The sequence below is a fragment of the Amblyomma americanum genome, chromosome 10 (genome assembly GCF_052857255.1).
Source record: "Amblyomma americanum isolate KBUSLIRL-KWMA chromosome 10, ASM5285725v1, whole genome shotgun sequence".
NCBI lineage: Eukaryota > Metazoa > Arthropoda > Arachnida > Ixodida > Ixodidae > Amblyomma > Amblyomma americanum.
Genome location: NC_135506.1, coordinates 77,053,485 through 77,072,056, shown reverse-complemented (window position 1 = coordinate 77,072,056; position 18,572 = coordinate 77,053,485). Strand labels below are relative to the sequence as shown.

Genomic DNA, 18,572 nt, shown 5'->3' with positions numbered 1-18,572 from the left:
CTCTAGCGGATGCAAGGGCTCGTATGTGTGATGTTCTGTGTGTGAGTGGCATGCCAGGGTTTTTGGCACGTGTCACCAAAGATGATAGCAGATGGAGAGAGAGCAACTTCATTTCCAGCACCAAATTTGATGCTCTGGCCATTCTTCTAAGAAAGGGGAGGCAGTGTAAGGTGTTGGTTGTTAGTGGTCTTGTGCGGGGCCAATCCTGCATTGAGTATGTATGTGGCCCCCTCAAAAGTGGTAGCGAGGGTGTCTGGGAAGCCATTGTATATAGTATGTCTACTGGGGTAGCCATTAGTATTGAGTTTGCATGTGGCTGAACATAGCACCTTCTTCACTAGTGAGGAGTTGAAGAGTAGGCACGAAGCTCTTGGAAGATAGCTGACTTCTTTGTGGCATCCCATCCTCACTTAAGAATCTCTGAGTCAGTTTAACGAGGGTCATAGATGTGTGCCTTGACAAACCTGAGCAGATGGAATTCAAATTTTGATTCAGAGTGTGCCGAAGCGGTGGTCGAGTGGTTATGGCGCTCGGCTGTTGGCCGAAAGACGCGGGTTCGATCCTGGCCGCGGCGGTCGAATTTCGATGAAGGCGAAATTCTAGAGGTCCGTGTACTGTGCGATGTCAGTGCACGTTAAAGAACTCCAGGTGGTTGAAATTTCCGGAGCCCTTCACTACGGTGTCTCGCATAGCCTGAGCCGCTTTGGGACGTTAAACCCCCATAAACGATGATTCAGAGTGCACTGTAACAGCAGACCTTGTATTTTCAGTTTGCTTTGATGCTGTTGCAAACAGTGCAACATCTGTATCACAGTTGATTACTCAAAAATATAAGATCTACAGTAGATCCCAAGAATCCACTAATCAAGATGTTTTACCTTTAATGCATTTTTTTAAGCAGCTAGCAAACAAAAGAGCTAATGTAATTTTATTCCCAAGAAAGCTCATGTGTAACTAAAAACTGCCAACTAAAAGCACTTTCATGGGCTCACAGATACTTCCTGTCTGTTTCAGTATAAGCTTAACCTCGTTGGCTGGAAACTATTTACAGACTAAATATCAATGAAGACTTCTTAGTTTCGTTGCCAGTGAACTACAAGTTTAAAGTTTTGAATTACAATCTATAGACCTCTCATTTGCAGAAAGAGGTCTGTTTCATTCTCATTTGCAAAGTACCTTGTACGCAAACGTTTCCTTGTAACAGTGGTTTTAAAGTGTTTGTGGCACTGCCTCTTCTAATCATCCTTTTATAAACATTGGTCCATGTAGGCACTCACGATCTTTCTGGGTCCATTTCCCGCATTGGTGGCTATGCTTCGATTGAGGCGAAACGCAAAAGGTGCCTTTGTGCATTGCGATGTCTGCGCAAGTTGGAGAACCTGAGGTGGTCTAAATTAATCCAGAGCCCTTCACTACTGCGTCCCTCATAGACAATGTGCTGCTGCTTTGGGATGTTAAATCTCATGGTTTACAATTCATTCCGGAACTTTTGTACATACTTCGCAAGTACCATATTACCCAAGTAGACTTATACCCCTGTCACATGGGACTTCTTTTCGGCCTTTGCCGTAAAGTTGTCTTATTGCACTAAAGGAGGAAAACCGAAAAGGAGCCGCGACGCTGCTACACGGCAAATCCAAAGGAGCTAGAACGCGGCCTCCGTGAATGCCAAAAGTCACCGCTGTGTGTGAAGCGGCGCTAGAAACATTATGAAATTAAAGCTGACGGTAGCACTTCAGCTAAGAGTGCTTTCATTTATGTTGGAAAAAGTAGCTATCACGATTACAAATGAGCGTTCTGACGGTGAGAAACGAATATTTTGAAACAGTTTCGTTTTTTTTTCATCGTTCTCGGTTCGACCACGGTAGGCGCACTTTTCTGTTCGGCTCCTCGTCGTGTTCGAGAAGCGTGCTTTGTTGCTTGTGTCTTTGTGCACACAAGCAAACTCAAAACACGCACACAACAAAGAGCAAATGAAGAAAAAACTGCAAAGCAAGATGCGCAAGCATGTGTGTGTCGATGCGGCTGCTGAAAAGCGTTCAAGTCTTTTCTTAGCAGTGTGGATGTCTTTAGTCATAGCCTCCTCTACGGTTAACTGCACTGTAATGCAAAATTAACCATTAAATAAGATAAATTAGGTATTTTTTACGTTTTTAAAACTAAAAATTGCGTCAATTTTTTATTCTTTGAGCTCGCTAGCTGGCGCTGCCGTCTGGGTTGCTCCTTTAAGCAACTTTAAGGCCGCTGACGGCTGCCTTTATTGCTACGGACCTTTATCGCAAAGGTCTCAACGCTTTGCCGTGTAGATGCGCGTGACGCGGCTTTGGGGCAAAGGACCTTAATTTCTAAGGCCTTACAAGTGCCCGCTTGACAGGGTACCCAACTCAAAAAGCCTTCACTAACAAGTCAAGGTACTTTGAGTGTGTTTGTATGGTCTCCATTATAACATGGTCAAGAACATTTGGCACCATGGTTCTAGCTGTGTAGCACACGAAAAAATTGGGCTCTTTCGTTTGTGAGCTTCCTCCTTAAAGAGATTTTTTCCTCTGCGCCAAGGAATGAGGCACATAATTGTGAATGAACGAATTTTTGAATGATGCTAAAGGGAATTTCCAGGAGGATAAGCACGGAAGGTGTTAGTGCACTGCTCCACAGATTCCAACTGAAGTAGAAAGCAATGTTAACAATTGCAAAACTCAATACCTTTTGTCTCCAAAAATTGCGCTCACTCTGGGGCCTAAATTATTGACGGCAGGTTTGAGTGTACAAACTCGGTGCTTCAGGTAGATGAGTCTTTAAGAAATGCTTTCTTAGGAGCTGCAATATATAGACTTTACTTTGGCTAAATTATTTCTGCAGGGCCATATGCTACTGTGCTTCCTATTGCAAACGTGTCCGTGGTTATCCTTGGTAACAAGGTAAATGGGTGGGTATGTTTGTAATGTGGATAGTCTGCATTGCAGGATTGTTTTGGCCGATCTTGTAAGCAGTTGCTGAACGAATTGGTGACAAACTTTTTGAAGAAGGCAGAACAGGAGGTGGCTCCCCAAAAATGACAGTATGCACTCTTGTCATCAAGCAGACTGACTTGTCTCTGTTCAAAAGTGGAGGAATGTTAATTTTCACTCCCTTTCCAGCTTCCTCCCACCCACAAGCTGGGTGTCATTGCAGGGGGGACTTGCGGTGGGCTGTTCCATCTCATTTTGGAAATCATTGATGTCCGCTTACAAATGTAGCATCACAATCATAGCATGCAATATTGCACTTTGTATGTACACCTCCGGTCATATGTCTTTTGTGTACATGGCTTGCTTTTGGGTTGCACAGCAGGAGCAGATGCGGCAGCCCGGAAGACTCGGAAGGTCGTGAAAAGTGAGGACAACTGTTCTTCTCACCTAGCAGAAGGATATCCAAAGGGTGCCATTAGTACAGCTTTACTTTTGTGATAAGCAAATCCAAAAGAAGAATCAAATCCGACCAAGGCAGTATGGGATGGCAGATGTGTAGACACTGCTGTCTTTCGGTCTGTTCTCAGGATCTGGGAGTTTTCAACACCGCTGGCTCTGCACAACAGCTGCTGAAAAGGCCGGGTGTAGCTGCTCCCGACATCGAGGGTTCAACTCAACAGCTCAAGCGAAACCAGGAAAGAAGAGATGCTTTGGATTTCACGCAGCAGTTGATGTCTGATCAGGCAAATGACATGATGGCCAGGGCTTCTGAAATGGAGCTGCAAAAAAGCCCAGCTGAAGCTTCCAAGGCAGCTGGGACCATGGTCAAGAGTGGCGTCGTCGTGCCTTCTCCTGTTCTGCATTAGAGTGAGTCGCTAACGCTTTGTTCCTTTCTCCGTGCCGAGGCTGAGCAGTTTCGCGTGGTTCCTGGAGAGCCGTGCTGCGCATGCGCGGGGGAAAGTGACATCACACGGCGCACAGCTGGCGCGCCGCCGCCGCGCATGCCTCGCACGCCTCGCCGGTCTGCGCATCTTCTGGAAACTGCACCACGTGACTGGTCACGCGACCAACCGCGTGACCAATCATGTGACCAGCCACGGCGCCACGTCACCGGCAGCTGCTCCGCGCTATGTGACCGACCACGTGGCCAACCGCGTGATCAACCCCTCCTGCACTCTCACTCAATAAAAAAAACCCTGTGTCGAGACTGGGGATTGTACCAGGGCCTTTGGCATTTGAGGCGGAGGTGCTACCACTCCGCCACGACAGCTCCAGGTTTAACAGTGAATAAGGACGCATGTAGTGAATGAGCGCCTTTCATATATTAACTCTTCCAAACCAGATGTCGCCGTGCTTATGCTACGCATATCCTGGCTTAACAGAGCTAGGCCATCATCAATTTTTCTTGGCATTTTGTTATAGTCCATCCTCACTAATTAAATTTGCACAAGCAGCTCTCGTCACCTATTCTGTCTGGGAATGTTTTCTAGAAATTAAATTTTTTAGCTTTACAGCTTGTTGGTATGGCTGTTGTTGTGCAAAGTGGGCATATCCTTTTAGACTGCACTCCTCATTTAAATTCAAGGAAGGGTTTTACCACCTTAACAGTATATTTAGACCTAATTAAAGCTAGTTTTGTAATGTGAAAAAATTAACTATTTTCTGGCGGTCATGTACACAGTTGTGTACAAAGTGCTGCAGTGGTTAGAAATTGCAGCATTAAAGACATTAGGATTTTTATGTAATTACTCAAGGATCCACGCAGTCGTAACTTTTTTTTAGTAAGTTTTTCATGAGTCATAAATTTTTTATCCTAGAAACTTCCTCTAAAGTCCAGCCCTGATGCCTTATAGCTTCAGCACGTAAATATTGATGACTCCAATTCAAAGGTGCGCAAACATTCTTGGAACTTCTTTGCTAATTCATGTGATTGCTTTTACATTTTCAGTACCTGACACGAATGGAAAACCTCTCAGTGCACGTGCCAAGTTAGAGACTTAGCGCCTGGACTGAGAAGCGAGAATTGGGTCGAGCCAAGTCTGTGGTACACAACATCTGTGTGCATCCTGAAAGGCGATGAGGCGCTCTTGCCTTCATACACTGTGGTCCTCTCACAGAGTAAGTTCCATGTGTGCATGGCTCCATTCTTTCAGTTCAGGGCACAGGTCTTCAGAATATGTTTTTGAATGGAATGGTGGGATGCTATTGGGCCTGAAATTATTGTAGGGAAGGCCTCATAAGATTGGGTTGGATGGACTTTTGTGGTCATTTTTTTCTTGCTTTCCGGCGGGTTCTGGCATCAAGAGAGGTACATATATATATGCACTCTAAGGTGCTCATTTTCTTGACAGAATTGAGAACTGCATGCACTTTGAAGGACAGCTGGTTGCGTATTTTACTGTCAATCTCGCATCAAAACGCAGCTTTGGAAGCTTGTGTTTCATGGATCTTGGTGCTGCTGGCTCAGTCGGCAGCAAGAGTTTGATGATTGTGAGTGCTGAGGATCAGATTCATCGCAGTGCTGTTTCATGCCACCTCCGGGTATTGGTATTAATGGATGGAGCATGCACAGCCCCTCATACGTGCTGTCCTTTCATGTGGTTGGCTCGCGAGACGTGACGGTCCCAGAATTGATTTTTCTACACACCCACATCCCGTAAACTTTTACTGCCGGCTGTACATGCAAGTTCAGTGTATAGTACTAAGAGGCTGTAGTAAGACTACTGAAAAGTATTGATTTTGGAAGTGCCATTTGCAAAGCCTTGAAAATCCTGAAATATTGAGTACTTCATGGAAAGCCTCTTCAATGTGAGGTAGTGATGGCAAATGCAGTGAAACTTCATTGATACATTTTCTAGAGTTTGATGAAAAAAATTATCCAGAAAACTAGATTCAAAACCACCAAGGTTTTGAAAAATGCGACTGATAATGGAGGTACAAAGGCATTTATTGACACTTTGGCTTCCTCTAAAGGTTGGTTTATGCTTGATTGCTCAAGATATAAAGAACTTCAGTGGGGCTTATAGAGTCCAGTCTCATTTGCGTTCTCTTTAGCGCGAATTAATCTTATTGAGTGTCTAGGCCGGCGACTGCTGTGGTGAAAGTAGGACCTCTTGAGAGTCATTTTCGGATGCTTTGAAAAAATTTTTAAGTAGTCGTAAATTTATCTGTGTACTTCTAATTCTGAAAATGTATTACTTCATTGGTTTCTGGTTAGAGTTGACAAATGTTTAAGGGGGATGTGGAACTAAAATACGGATTTTCGGAAAAAAAATTGTGTTTTTAATTTTGAGTTGTTTTAGATTGCTGGTTTAAACCTTTCGCCGTCACGGACGTACCGGTTTGTCTTCGTGCTTCCCCCCCATAGTGTCACTGAGTGTCACTGACGTACCGGTCCGTTCTTTATCGTGCGTTCAAAATTTCGTGCTGGAGCGCAAAGCTAGCGCTCCTGAACTGGCCACCATCTTTTGAAACTTTCTACAAGTTCGTATTTTCGCCCCGCACTGTTTTGGTACATGTATTGAAGAGTATGGGGCGACTGTCACTCCATCTATTTCTTTGCTGAATGCCGTGGTCGCTCTGCATTCGCTGGATCATGCGTCGCGCATGTGGTTATGGGTTCAAGGGTTGTTCTGCCATCTCCGCTGGTTTGAAGGTTTTTATCTTTCTTCTGTTGGCGTATCTGCTACGGGGCATCAAGTTCAGGGGCACACGTCGTTGCCTCTCCAAAAAGAGGCGGACACATGACTCGATTGCTGCTTTCGCTCTCTCGCCGCACCCTCACTTCTGGCTTGCAGCAGTAAACGTAAAGCCCCTCAAACTTTGCTTTAGCATTTTTTCATCTCCCTCTGTCTTCTTGATCACACAACGTTTCATTTATCTCCGTTGTGCAGGCCACTGAAAGCACATCCTCCCTGAGCGTGGTTACTTTTGGATGGCTGAGTGCGCGGGTCCTTTGTCTGCTCTTTGGAGCGGTGGCTCTTCCGATTCTGGATACGAGCCGAGCTCGGACTCTGACAGCGTCTCATCCAAGGAAGAGGTGAGTTCCGCACTGTCAGATTCGGATGTTCAAACGATGGGACCATTGTCCCTGAAGCGTGCACGGCAAACGGAAACTATGTGGAAGAAAGGCGATTTCTCACCTACGTTGTTTCCTTTCGACGCGTCACTTTCAGGACCATCTGCGAGCGCAACTCTTCAACCGGATGCGCAAGATGATGACTATTTCAAGCTGTTTTTTGATGAGCCAATCGTTTCACACATCGTGAGTGAAACGATTCCGTTTGGGCAAGTGAAGACAAGCGCACAAAGAGTTGCACGCAAGTTACGGCTGAAAGCTTTGGTGGAGACATGTAGCAGGAACGTACTGTTTCTTTGAAGTCGTTCTGCTGACGAGGCTGATAAGAAAGAATGCCTTGCAAGACTAATGAAGCACAAATTCTATGTTGCACACACCATTTCTTGCAACCATTTTTTCGTTGAACCACTTCCTGCTCCTCCTGTGGCTCCTCTATCTGAGTAACTCCACAGATGTCGCAGATCAGCTGAGAACAGTGCGGCCATTTATGGAAGCAATTCAGAGCAAGCTGAGTAGCATACTAATTCCGCACCAAGACCTGTGCACAGACGAGTCTATGATGTCATGGAAAGGGCGGCGGTCATTTTGGCAATACATTCTTTCGAAAAGGCACCACTTTGGTGTCAAGTTCTTTGTTCTTTGTGATGTCAAAACCGGCTACATTCTGAAATTAGTTGTGTACACTGGAGCGACGACAAACATGACCATGGTCAAGGATATGGGATTTTCTGGCTTCATCTTTCTAGAGCTGCTTGAAGACTACCTCGGAAAAGGACAGTCGCTATTTGTAGATAATTGGTACAGTAGTCCAGCACTGTTCAACTGCCTTCAAGATAAAAAAACCAAACACATGTGGAACTGTTTGGACCAATAGGAAGGGGCTTCTAAATTTCTCGTGTTGAAGAGGAGGGCCCGACGTATGAAGCAGGGCACTTTGAGTAATATTTTTTTTTACCCCCAAATAAAATAGCATGTTCTGAAATCTTTGCTCATTTTTCTCAGTTTGCAGTTTTTGAGAAAACAAAACCGTTAGAACTGTTAGGAAAACTATCATTTCCAAACTGCATTGCCAAAGACTGCTTTCAAGGTGGTTTCTCGATTGGAATTTTCTCAGGAACAAGGTAAGGTGCTCTTTAGGTGGCTAAATATTTTCTAACAAAATATTTCGAGATGTCTGACATATAATCACAACAAAAAAATAGAACTTTTACACAAATGGTATAAAAACATGTAGCCAGCCTTATCCTGCACTATACACATTCTAGAAGATATCTAATTACTAACAGTTAGTATTACTCCATTGTTTTCGAAATGATAGTTTTCCTAAGCAGACACATATGACTGCTTATTATGATAGCCATAACTTCTTTTCTGTTTGAGCTAGGGAGCTGAAATTTTGAATGTAGTCTAATGAGAAGATACACCATCCCTGAAAATTTTATCACAGTTGGTTCAGTGGTGCCAAAGTTGGCTGTTCAACCTAGCATCCCCCCTTAAAAAGAAAGCTGCTCTTGAGGGTGGCTTTCCCTCCGTGCATGGCATGGTAATGGGTTGCAGTGTACTATCATCATCATCATCAGCCTTACTACACCCACTGCAGGGCAAAGGCCTCTCCCATGTCTCTCCAATTAACCCTATCCTTTGCCAGCTGCATCCACCCTTTGCCTGCAAACTTCTTAATCTCATCCGCCCACCTAACCTTCTGCCGCCCCTGCTACGCTTACTTTCTCTTGGAATCCACTCCATTACCCTTAAGGACCAGCGGTTATCTTGCCTTCGCATTACATGCCCTGCCCAAGCCCATTTCTTTTTCTTGATTTCGATTAGGATGTCATTAACCCGTGTTTGTTCCCTCACCCACTGTGCCCGCTTCCGATCTCTTAACGTTACACCTATCATTTTTCTTTCCATGGCTCGCTGTGTTGTCCTTAACTTAAGCTGAACTCTTTTCGTTAGCGTCCACGTTTCTGCCCCGTAGGTGAGTACCGGTAAGATTATGCTGTTGTACACTTTCCTCTTGAGGGAAATTGGTAAACTGCCACTCATGATCTGCAAGAATTTGCCATATGCGCTCCACCCCATTCTTATCCTTCTAGTTATCTCCCTCTCATAATCCGGATCAGCTGTCACTACCTGCCCTAAGTAGACGTATTCCGTCACTATTTCTAGGCTCTCGCTGCCAATTGTAAACTGTTGTTCCCTTGCTAGGCTGTTGAACATTACCTTGGTTTTCTGCATGTTAATTTTTAGACCTATCGATCTGCTCTGCCTGTCTAACTCATTGATCATGATTTGCAGGTCACCTCCTGAGTGACTCAGCAAGGCAATGTCATCAGCAAATCGCAGATTATTTAGGTATTCTCCATTTATTCTTATTCCCAACTGTTCCCAATTCAGGCCTCGAAATACCTCCTGTAAACATGCGGTGAACAGCATTGGCGAGATCGTGTCTCCTTGCCTGACGCCCTTCCTTATTGGAATTTTATTGCTGACTTTATGGAGGACTATAGTAGCTGTGCAGTTGCTATATATATCTTCCAGTATTTGGACATAAGGCTCTTCTACCCCCTGATTACGCAATGCCTGTATGACTGCTGAGGTTTCCACTGAGTCGAATGCTTTCTCGTAATCAATGAAAGCTATATATAGACGTTGGTTATATTCTGCGCATTTCTCTATCACCTGACTGATAGTGTGAATATGATCTATTGTGGAATATCCTTTACGAAAGCCTGCCTGATCATTTGGTTGATTAAAGTCTAACGTTGCCCTGACTCTATTAGCGATTACCTTAGTAAATACTTTGTAGGCAACGGATAGTAAGCTGATCGGCCTGTAATTTTTCAAGTCCTTGGCATCTCCCTTCTTATGAATTAAGATAATGTTTGCATTCTTCCAAGCTTCTGGTATAGTCGAGGTCATAAGGCATTGCGTATACAGGGTGGCTAGTTTCTCAAGCACGATGTCCCCTCCATCCTTCAACAGATCTGCTGTTACTTTATCTTCCCCAGCTGCTTTTCCCCTTTTCATTGCTTCTAAGGCTTTCTTTACTTCATCTTTCGTTACTGGCGGGATGACGCATTGCTGTGCACTGCTGTCTTTCTCATTAGCGCTCTGATTACATTGGCTACTGTACAGGTCTGTGTAGAACTCTTCGGCTACGTTAACTATCTTATCCATATTGTTAATGACATTGCCCTGCTTGTCTCTTAATGCATACATCTGGTTTTTACCTATGCCTAGTTTCCTCTTCACTGTTTTTAGGCTACCTCCGTTCTTTATAGCATGCTCGATTCTCTCCATATTAAACTTCCTTAAGTCGGCTACCTTGCGCTTATTTATTAACTTTGATATCTCCGTTAGTTCTATTCTATCGGTAGGGTTAGATGCCCTCATGTTTTGGCGCTTCTTAATCAGATCTTTCGTCACCTGAGATAGCTTCCCGGTATCCTTTCGAACTGTCCTACCGCCTACTTCTACTGCGCACTCCATAATTATTGATGTCAGATTATCGTGCATTGAATGAACATCAAGATCATCTTCCTCAGTTTAAGCCGAATACTATACAGCGTACTATACAGCGTGGTAATTATTTCATCTGATGCACTTTAACACATTGCAGAGTGCATAAAAGTTGCTGTGTCTTAACAGATGCAAGGTTTCATCATTAGTAAGCATGCACTACCGAGCGCGTCGCTGTTGCCGTCATCTGAAGACGTCTCCAGCTTTTGAACGAAGTTGGTCACTGTCGAAAACACTTTAAATCGTCAGTAATGCTGCTGCCTGAACTGCTTCAAAAAGCAACTCTTTTTCTCAGGACAGTGCTGGCATTGGCATTTTTCATGTGTGATGTCATTAGGAAATGACTGTTGTCAGGCTTAAAACACACGTTAAAGGTGCGAAATGTGTTTTGTTCGCAGAGATCTGTCTCCCTCTGGTGCTGAAAATTGCAAGCAACGCATTTGGCAACCATAACATGTCTTCGGTCTTGGGAGCAGCATAACATGGGCAGGACGAGTGTGACTCAGTCATTGGGGATATTGGTACAATCTTTCATGACAAGTACAGCTCAGGGTTGGTAGTTAAAGAGTTAAAGGAGTATAAACACCAAATTTTCATTTACATTTTTTTCTTCTTTGGGAATGTCTGTGAGATATTTGCCGTATATACTCGCGTAATGAACCCACTTTTTTTCGGAGTCTATTTGGGGGGTGGGTGCATTACGTGAGAAAAAGTTTCAAGTATTTTTTTAGAGTCAAAATTTCATCATGCGCCGCCAGCCCGTACTTAGGTCTGTCCGTCCATCCATCATCAACAAAAGCATGCGGTCAGACGTGATTGTGCTGGCATTGTTTTGAATCGTTCAGTTCTAAGGTGTTTTCCACTATATGCCGGTTATCCTGCTTGTACGCCGATGTATGCTTCGGTGGAAAACAGCGCATTCCGACCATTTTGTGATAGCCAGCGGTGCCGGCAAATCGTGGCGAGATAAAGCGAACATTCTGAACACTGGCCCTCAAGGTCAGGTTTGCATTGTTTACGTGAGGTTAAAAAAACATGCAGGGTGGTGAGGGGTTAATCATTTTCGCTTTCGATCTCGTGCTTACCAAATCGCTTTGGGGTCTGAAGGTCCTGCTTCCTTCACAGCACTTCAGGTAGAGGATGTTTTATAGGGTTCTGGTTTAAACTGCTGTGCTCCTCTCCATTGCTCGAGCGTCCGCCAGCTTTCTAAGGCTAGCGCGCAGCAGCACGCCAAGCAAGCCACCACCGCCAGCACTTCTGTCAAGACCGCACGTCTTGGCTGAGCAGACCCCCCCCCCCCCCCGCCCCTTCATCTTTGATAGGAGCTCTCGTCAAAATATCAACGCGCTATGATGTTATCCGGGCAGCATCTTGGCGAGCTGCCAAGGTCTGCACTGCGATCTGCTTGAAAACTGAGGAATGCGGTACCAAAAGTTGATGGTTTAAAAACAAATTTTCCCGGACAAAAGTAGAGGGGAGGGGGGTTCATATGCGAGTGGGTTCAATGCGCTAATATGCACATTTTGATTCCCGAAAAAAACTAACGCGAGTCATTCGAAATAATGAATGGCAGAAAAAAGTATTCAGAAAAATAACTAGCTATGAATAAGGCCTGCTTCTGTGCATAGTGGCTGGTAGTGAAGTTGAAATCAGATGTTGCTTTAGTACCCACAAGCCCATTATTTTAGTCACCGTTACGCTTAATATAATGCGGTGCAGCTTGACATGCCTAGTAATCTGTGATACACTTCATGGCGTTTCATGGCAACATGACTTAACTCCTACATCTGTCCACACCCCACGAACCGCTACTATTTACCAGGACTCTGTCGGCAGACAGGAGCTGAACGCGGCTTTGTATGTAGTACTACAACCTGCAGAGAGAGATTTCTTCACAACCATGCTTGGAACACGAAAAATGGTAAGGTGCGCTTACTGGACATCTTCGCACTGTAAAACATGCTACCACAAAAGAAAAATGCCACCACTCGGTCATTTACACTTTTTCACTGTATTCCTCTGGTGCCCTGCACTCAACATGCAGAAAATACATCGTCTGTTTGGGGCGGTAGAGATTTTGTTCTCATCACTGTCCATATTAAAGGGGCAAAAATACGTGGACCCCAATGGACTCTGTCCATTATTCCCCCCTGTCCACTATCTGGGCAGGCATAAAGACCTTGAAGAGGTTGTGTCCCAAGAAAAATTGTCCATAATTTGAGTCGTCCATATTAACAGGGGTCGTATTAACGAGGCACAACTGTACATATATCCTCATATGGAATTCGCTTACACCTGTTAAATAATTTATAATTGAATTATTTATTTCATGCAGTTTTAGTTTCTGTTTCAACAGCAAAATGATGGGCATTATATTGAACTTTAGTTTATCATGCGAGGCCTGAAAAAAAAAGCAGTATAATTGTTGTTTTGACGTTTTGATTCATTGCTACTCGTGTGCCACCCTGTTCAAGAGCTGGATTGACAATAAATGAAGGAGTGGCTAAAATATATTTTTGTGTTCCTCACATGACCTAAACTAGCATTGACATCGTATCCATCGTTTCACTGCTGAATTCAAAGAGCATGAGAGGAGAGATTCAGTTATGAGCTGCTTACTAGGTGTAAGTAAATCCCACATGGCATTTTACTTTTGCTAATGTCTTGCGCATCATCACAAAGCACAGCCAGCCAACGTGGTGTTTGGGCTTGTAAGGTGCATGGCTTCATTGAAATGTAATGTCTCCATAGACTATATAAATGCGTCATCTGTATTTTTTTTTTTTTTGCCAGCACACCATCTCTGTGAGACATGTACGTTGACCGTGAAGTGGCCGTGCAACCTTTCGTTCAATGGCAGCGCTCGGACCAAGAAGGAGGCAAAAGCACTGACGGCCTCCCACCTTGTTGAGTATCTTGTCACGAGGGGTCACATTGACCTCAACCAGAGCCCTAAGACATGCTCAGACCAGGAGCTGAGGAAGTGAATGAGCCAGCGCATGGCGCCCATGTCAGTGGCCCTGCTAGAGAGCTCTGTGCCTGCCATGCAAGATCTCGTCACACAGTTTGAGGCAAGGGCCGACAACCAGTGTCCGACTCTCTTTCTGCCGACTCATGTGTGCTGCATTGGATGTAAAATTTTGCTCACGCCTTAACCCTTTTGTGCAAGTTCAGAAAATGTGGCTGATATGCATGCATGAGGACACAATGAGTGGATTCGTTGTGTCTTTATGGCCGTTTCTGCCGTGTGTTCTGAAGTTGTGTCGGTACTTTGAAGGGGTATAGACACCTAACTTTCGGGTGTGTTTTTTTGTTTTTAATGATGCATAAGGCATTATTATACATGAATTACCGTGTGGTATTTTCCTACGACTGCTAATTTATTTATGATCGAATTACTTTCTCGTGCTGTTTTGGTTTCGGTTTAAACAGCGGAATGGTAGCTGTGATGTCAAAGTGTGGTTATAGGTCACATGAGGCATGCAATATAATCACTGCTTCTACATTCGCTGTCATTACGGCTCTTGAGGAAGGATGGTTTCAGTGCTCTAGTGAATTAAAACGATGAAGCAGCGATTATATAGTCGTTTTTCCATGGCTCATATGACATATAATTGCACTTTGACGTTACAGCCATCGTCTGGCTGTTGAAATGGAAACAGAAACAGCGTGACAGAAAAGTTTGATTGTAAATTACTTGGCAGCCATAGGCGAATAGCACATGGTTATTCATGCATAGTAGTGTCTTCTGCTTCATTGTAGAGAAGAGAACATGCCATGAAAATTAGGTGTCTATACTCGCTTTAAGGGGGAAGGCAGCTCTTTGGAGCAAAAAAACATTGCAAAAAAAATCGATTTTCTAAAAATTTACTTTTCAAAATCTGCAGCTTTTTTGTAGTAGTCTGAATTTTGTAACCTTGAGAGTCAATATTTGAGCTGTAAAATGAGTATAAAACTTCGATCCATGCTCTCTGTGGGTAGATTTTCACACAAGAACAGGGCTTTTTCTACGACATGCTATTATCGTTCTACTGTAGTGATCGCCACCATCTTGGCTTCATTTGAAAGAGCTGCTTTTCATTTTTAATTTTGTGTCATTGCTGCTCTTTTATGCTTACTGGATAAGGGAGAAAATGCCGCCAAATTGCTGTCATAATGTGCCATGCTATTCGCTAGTCGATGCAGGTTGCTGAAGGCTGCTGCAGGCGGTTTCAATAATTTGAAGCTGCTCAATTAGAATTTCTGATTAATTAGAAGTGAAATGTTGATCCCGTCATTTTTGCATGTATTCCTGTAGAAATATCACTCAATAATTCGATGTTAAACAGCTTAAAATGTCATTTAATTAAGTTATTTTTCAATCGATAATCACGACTGTCATTTTTGGTACCATTGTGACTATCGTGAGGCTACTTTCTTAAAACGGCAAAATACACCACTGCCATTGTAAGTGCCTATAGCACCGCTCATCTCAAAGTGGTCAGATGAGGCTTGAAGTGAGCTGATATAGCTGATATTTCACAGTGCAATGGCAGGGCGACGGAGTCATTTTGGCCATTTGTTTGTCACGGATGGTTCCACGTTTCGATTACAATTTGGACTTCACATGCAGCGGTTGTACCAGTCATGGCGACTCGTGGACCATATCGCATGCTTGACTTGGCGACGAAAGTCGAGATTTTGAGAGAAGTGGAAAAGGAAGGAACCACCAAGCAAGGTATCGGGCGGAAGTATGGCATTAAGCCTAACACGCATTCTAACTTCAATAAGAATAAGCACTTAATACGGGACGCTTTTGAGCACGACATGTTTAAGATGTCGCGTAAGTGAATGCATTCAGGCTGCCATCCGGAGCTTGAGAAGGTTCTATTGGTATGTATTCGAGGAGCACGGAATAACAGCGGGGAGATTGTTGCGAAAGCCCAACCTCTCGGAGCGGAGTAATATTGGGGATCGACGACTTTGCTTCATCTGATGGATGGCTGACATGCTTTAAAGACTGCCATGATCTGGTTTTCAAGAGCGTATTTGGAGAGAATGCGTTAGTATATCCTGAAACAATCTCGATGTGGAAGGACGAAAAGTTTCCGAGATTCTTGGCCGAGTACCAGCCGGAATATATCTTTAATGCAGATGAGTCTGCTCACTTTTATCGGCTTGTCCCTGAGAAGACTTACTTTCAAAACGGATTAATGCTCCGGGGGCAAACGGAGCAAGGATAGGGTTTCAGTGCTGTTCGTGCCGCCAACATGACTGGCACAGAACTATGTCGCCTGCTCGTGGTGAGGAAAGCTGCCAAGCCAAGATGATTTAAAGGCGTGAAAATGCTTCCTGTTGACTACACATCAAACAAGAAGGCGTAGATGATGTCAGAAATTTTCAGATTGGCTGATGAAGCTGGTTTGGAAATTTATGTCATTCATCCGGAAAGTGCTCTTTCTTGTAGACCAGTGCAATGCGCATGATCTTAAGTGCTATCCACCTTGCATACCTTCCTGCAAATACCGCATCTGTCTCGCAGCCTATGGACCAGGGCATAATCAAGAATGTTAATGTCCTTTAAAGCAAGCGCCTTGAGTGAATGATTTTGTGCATGGACAACTCCTTCCTGTGAGTCGGTAGAGTGCTCTCTACTTGTTGCCGATTTTGACACTGATGTTGGCACCGATTTTGACGTTGCTTTTGGTGACGTTCATTTCAAAGAATTTATAGCCATGGACAATGAAGTCGAAACATGCGACACTCTTACGGACAGTGAAATTGTGCTGATTGTTCGGCCCAGCAAATCTGTTCATGACTGCGATCATGACGCGCTGTATCTGACGGCTGCAGATGCAGCTGCGGGCCTCGCTGTTGTGAAGCGTTTTTCAGCAGACAATAATCCAGCAGAAGTGTTTAGGCACATTTATAGTCTTCAAAACATGCTTTCTGCTGCAGGATTCAATAAGGAGAGAAAGATGACAGACTATTTCTCGTGAACGCTGGCATGGTTTCATTGCTAATAAGGATGTTTTTATGTGCTCTTGCCTAATTGGAATCTTGTTCAATTCAAAGCTTTTGCCGTCCCCGTGGACTTCGTGCTAACCGGAGTCGACTGTACCCAATTGGCTGATGCCCCTTGCGTCATCTGCTGGAAACGTCTATGGAGCGCAAGCAATAGCAATCTTGTCAAAGTGCATTCGCTGGTGTGCCTCAACAATGTCAGCGCCAGCGCCGAAGTTCCGCACATCTCACAGGTACGAAAAAAAGGGGGAAAAATCGCTCATTAGCAATCTCAAGAAGAGCGCTGTGTACATCTAGAGTATCTTGGATATGCCTTCGCCAGCATGTAACGAAGTGCCGATTGGGCTAGGCCTGATGGCAGCGCCAGCCGCAGATACGTTTTCGGACAGCGGTCGCGTTGATCATGATACCCCAATGCTACGGCTTTGTGAGATGGAAGAAATGGACAAGAAAGATTGGAAGAAACTGCAGTGGATGGCATCAGCTGCAGCAACAGAGCACAAGATGGCATTCTTGATAGAACTGGAGATTTCACAACCTTCGTGTTTGGCGACACAGCATTCTCCATTGTCGCTGGCGAACGAGATGGTTAACAAGAGTTGGTAGTTGGCGAACGGTGAAATGCAAAATGTGCGACGGTAACGTGACAATTGATAAAACCGGAAAAGAGTACGGCCTTGCTGCCAAACTGATCCTGACATGTACGGACTGTGGCAACATTTCATGTTGATGAAACTTTCCGTGTATGAAGACCGACCAGACAGTGAGCCCGTTTGTGGTGAACATTCTCGCCGCGCATGCATTGCACTTAATAGGAGATCAGCATGCTGCGCTACATAAAAATCTTGGCAGAAATATGTCGAGAAGAAATTGATGTTCGCGATGGACCATGTGGCCGAACAGTTGACTTCCTGCTGTGCGTGAGCAGTTTCGGAAGCTTACATGAATCTCGGGAATCCGGGCAACATCACTGTGTCATTCGACGGCTCACGGATGACACGTAGACACTCATCACACTGTTCACTGGACTTGTCAACTTTGTTGTACTGAGAATTTTTGCGCCGCGTGTGAACGGGGCCCAAAAGAAGGTGACCCAACTTGCCCCGCCTGGAAACAGCCACACCTGCCAGAAAAACACAAACAAGAAGGCTGGAAAATGAAGGTTGAAGCTGCCGTGATCTTATTCCAGTGGTTCCTATAGCAGCACAACCTTCTTTATACCACAGTGCTGTCTTATGGTGGCAGTTTCATCTTCCCTGCTTTGAAAGAAGCGGAAGTGTATGGATACATTGGAGTCCAGAAGGCAGATTGCGTGAATCGTGTAAAAATGCATGGGCTCTGCTCTGCACAACGTGGTTGCCAAGCAGAAATGTCCTGCTGGAGAATGGCTTGGCGAGAGAGGCAAGCTCACACAAGGTTTGATCTCTAAATTGAGCTCCTATAATTCATGGGTGCTAAACTCACGTATAGGTGATGTAGAGGCCACGCTCAAAGCTGTGATGGCCACCTACCATCATGTGATGTCCAACAACTCCACTCGCAGCCACACCCTCTGACCAACAGGCGGGGATTCTTGGTGCCGGCAGAATGCGGCAGAGGCCAGAAGTGAGGCTATGCCACGTCACCGGTACAATCTGCGTCTTCATGTTTGCGAGCCCTTCCTATATATGAAAGGCTTTTGGACAGGAGGCTGCTTGAATTTTCCAACGAGGCAACACCCAAAACAACGACAGTTTGTGATCGATGATATGGGCACTTGCCCAAAATGAACAACATTCCTCTCTCTTCACTGTGTCTGTGGCTGAAGCCATGATGAAATCCAATGTGGGGAGTGAAAGGACTGCTACATGTATATTGCAAGAGCTCAGCCTAACTCCTAGCCCCAAGACAAACGCGCACGCAGGAGAAGGATAACCAAAGACGAACTGAATCTTTACAGAAATGCAAATGTGTGGAAAATCTGCAGTGCACACTGAAAAAGCACCATTTCAATGCTTCTGGTCAGACTGATTACATTCCAG

The 18,572-nt window shown here is 44.6% G+C and overlaps 2 protein-coding genes across 2 annotated transcripts in view; one reads left to right on the top strand and one right to left on the bottom strand.

The window, feature by feature from the left end:
* The window catches only part of LOC144106956 (uncharacterized), a 180,150-nt gene that overhangs the window by 58,362 nt on the left and 103,216 nt on the right, over positions 1-18,572 (bottom strand). The gene's annotated exons all lie outside the window — the stretch shown is intronic.
* LOC144106957 (ATP-dependent RNA helicase DHX30-like) overlaps positions 15,148-18,572 on the top strand; it is a 47,890-nt gene continuing 44,465 nt past the window's right edge. The window contains exon 1 of the mRNA XM_077639922.1: positions 15,148-15,265. The gene's annotated coding sequence lies outside the window, so the exon portion shown is untranslated. The remainder of the gene's footprint in view (positions 15,266-18,572) is intronic.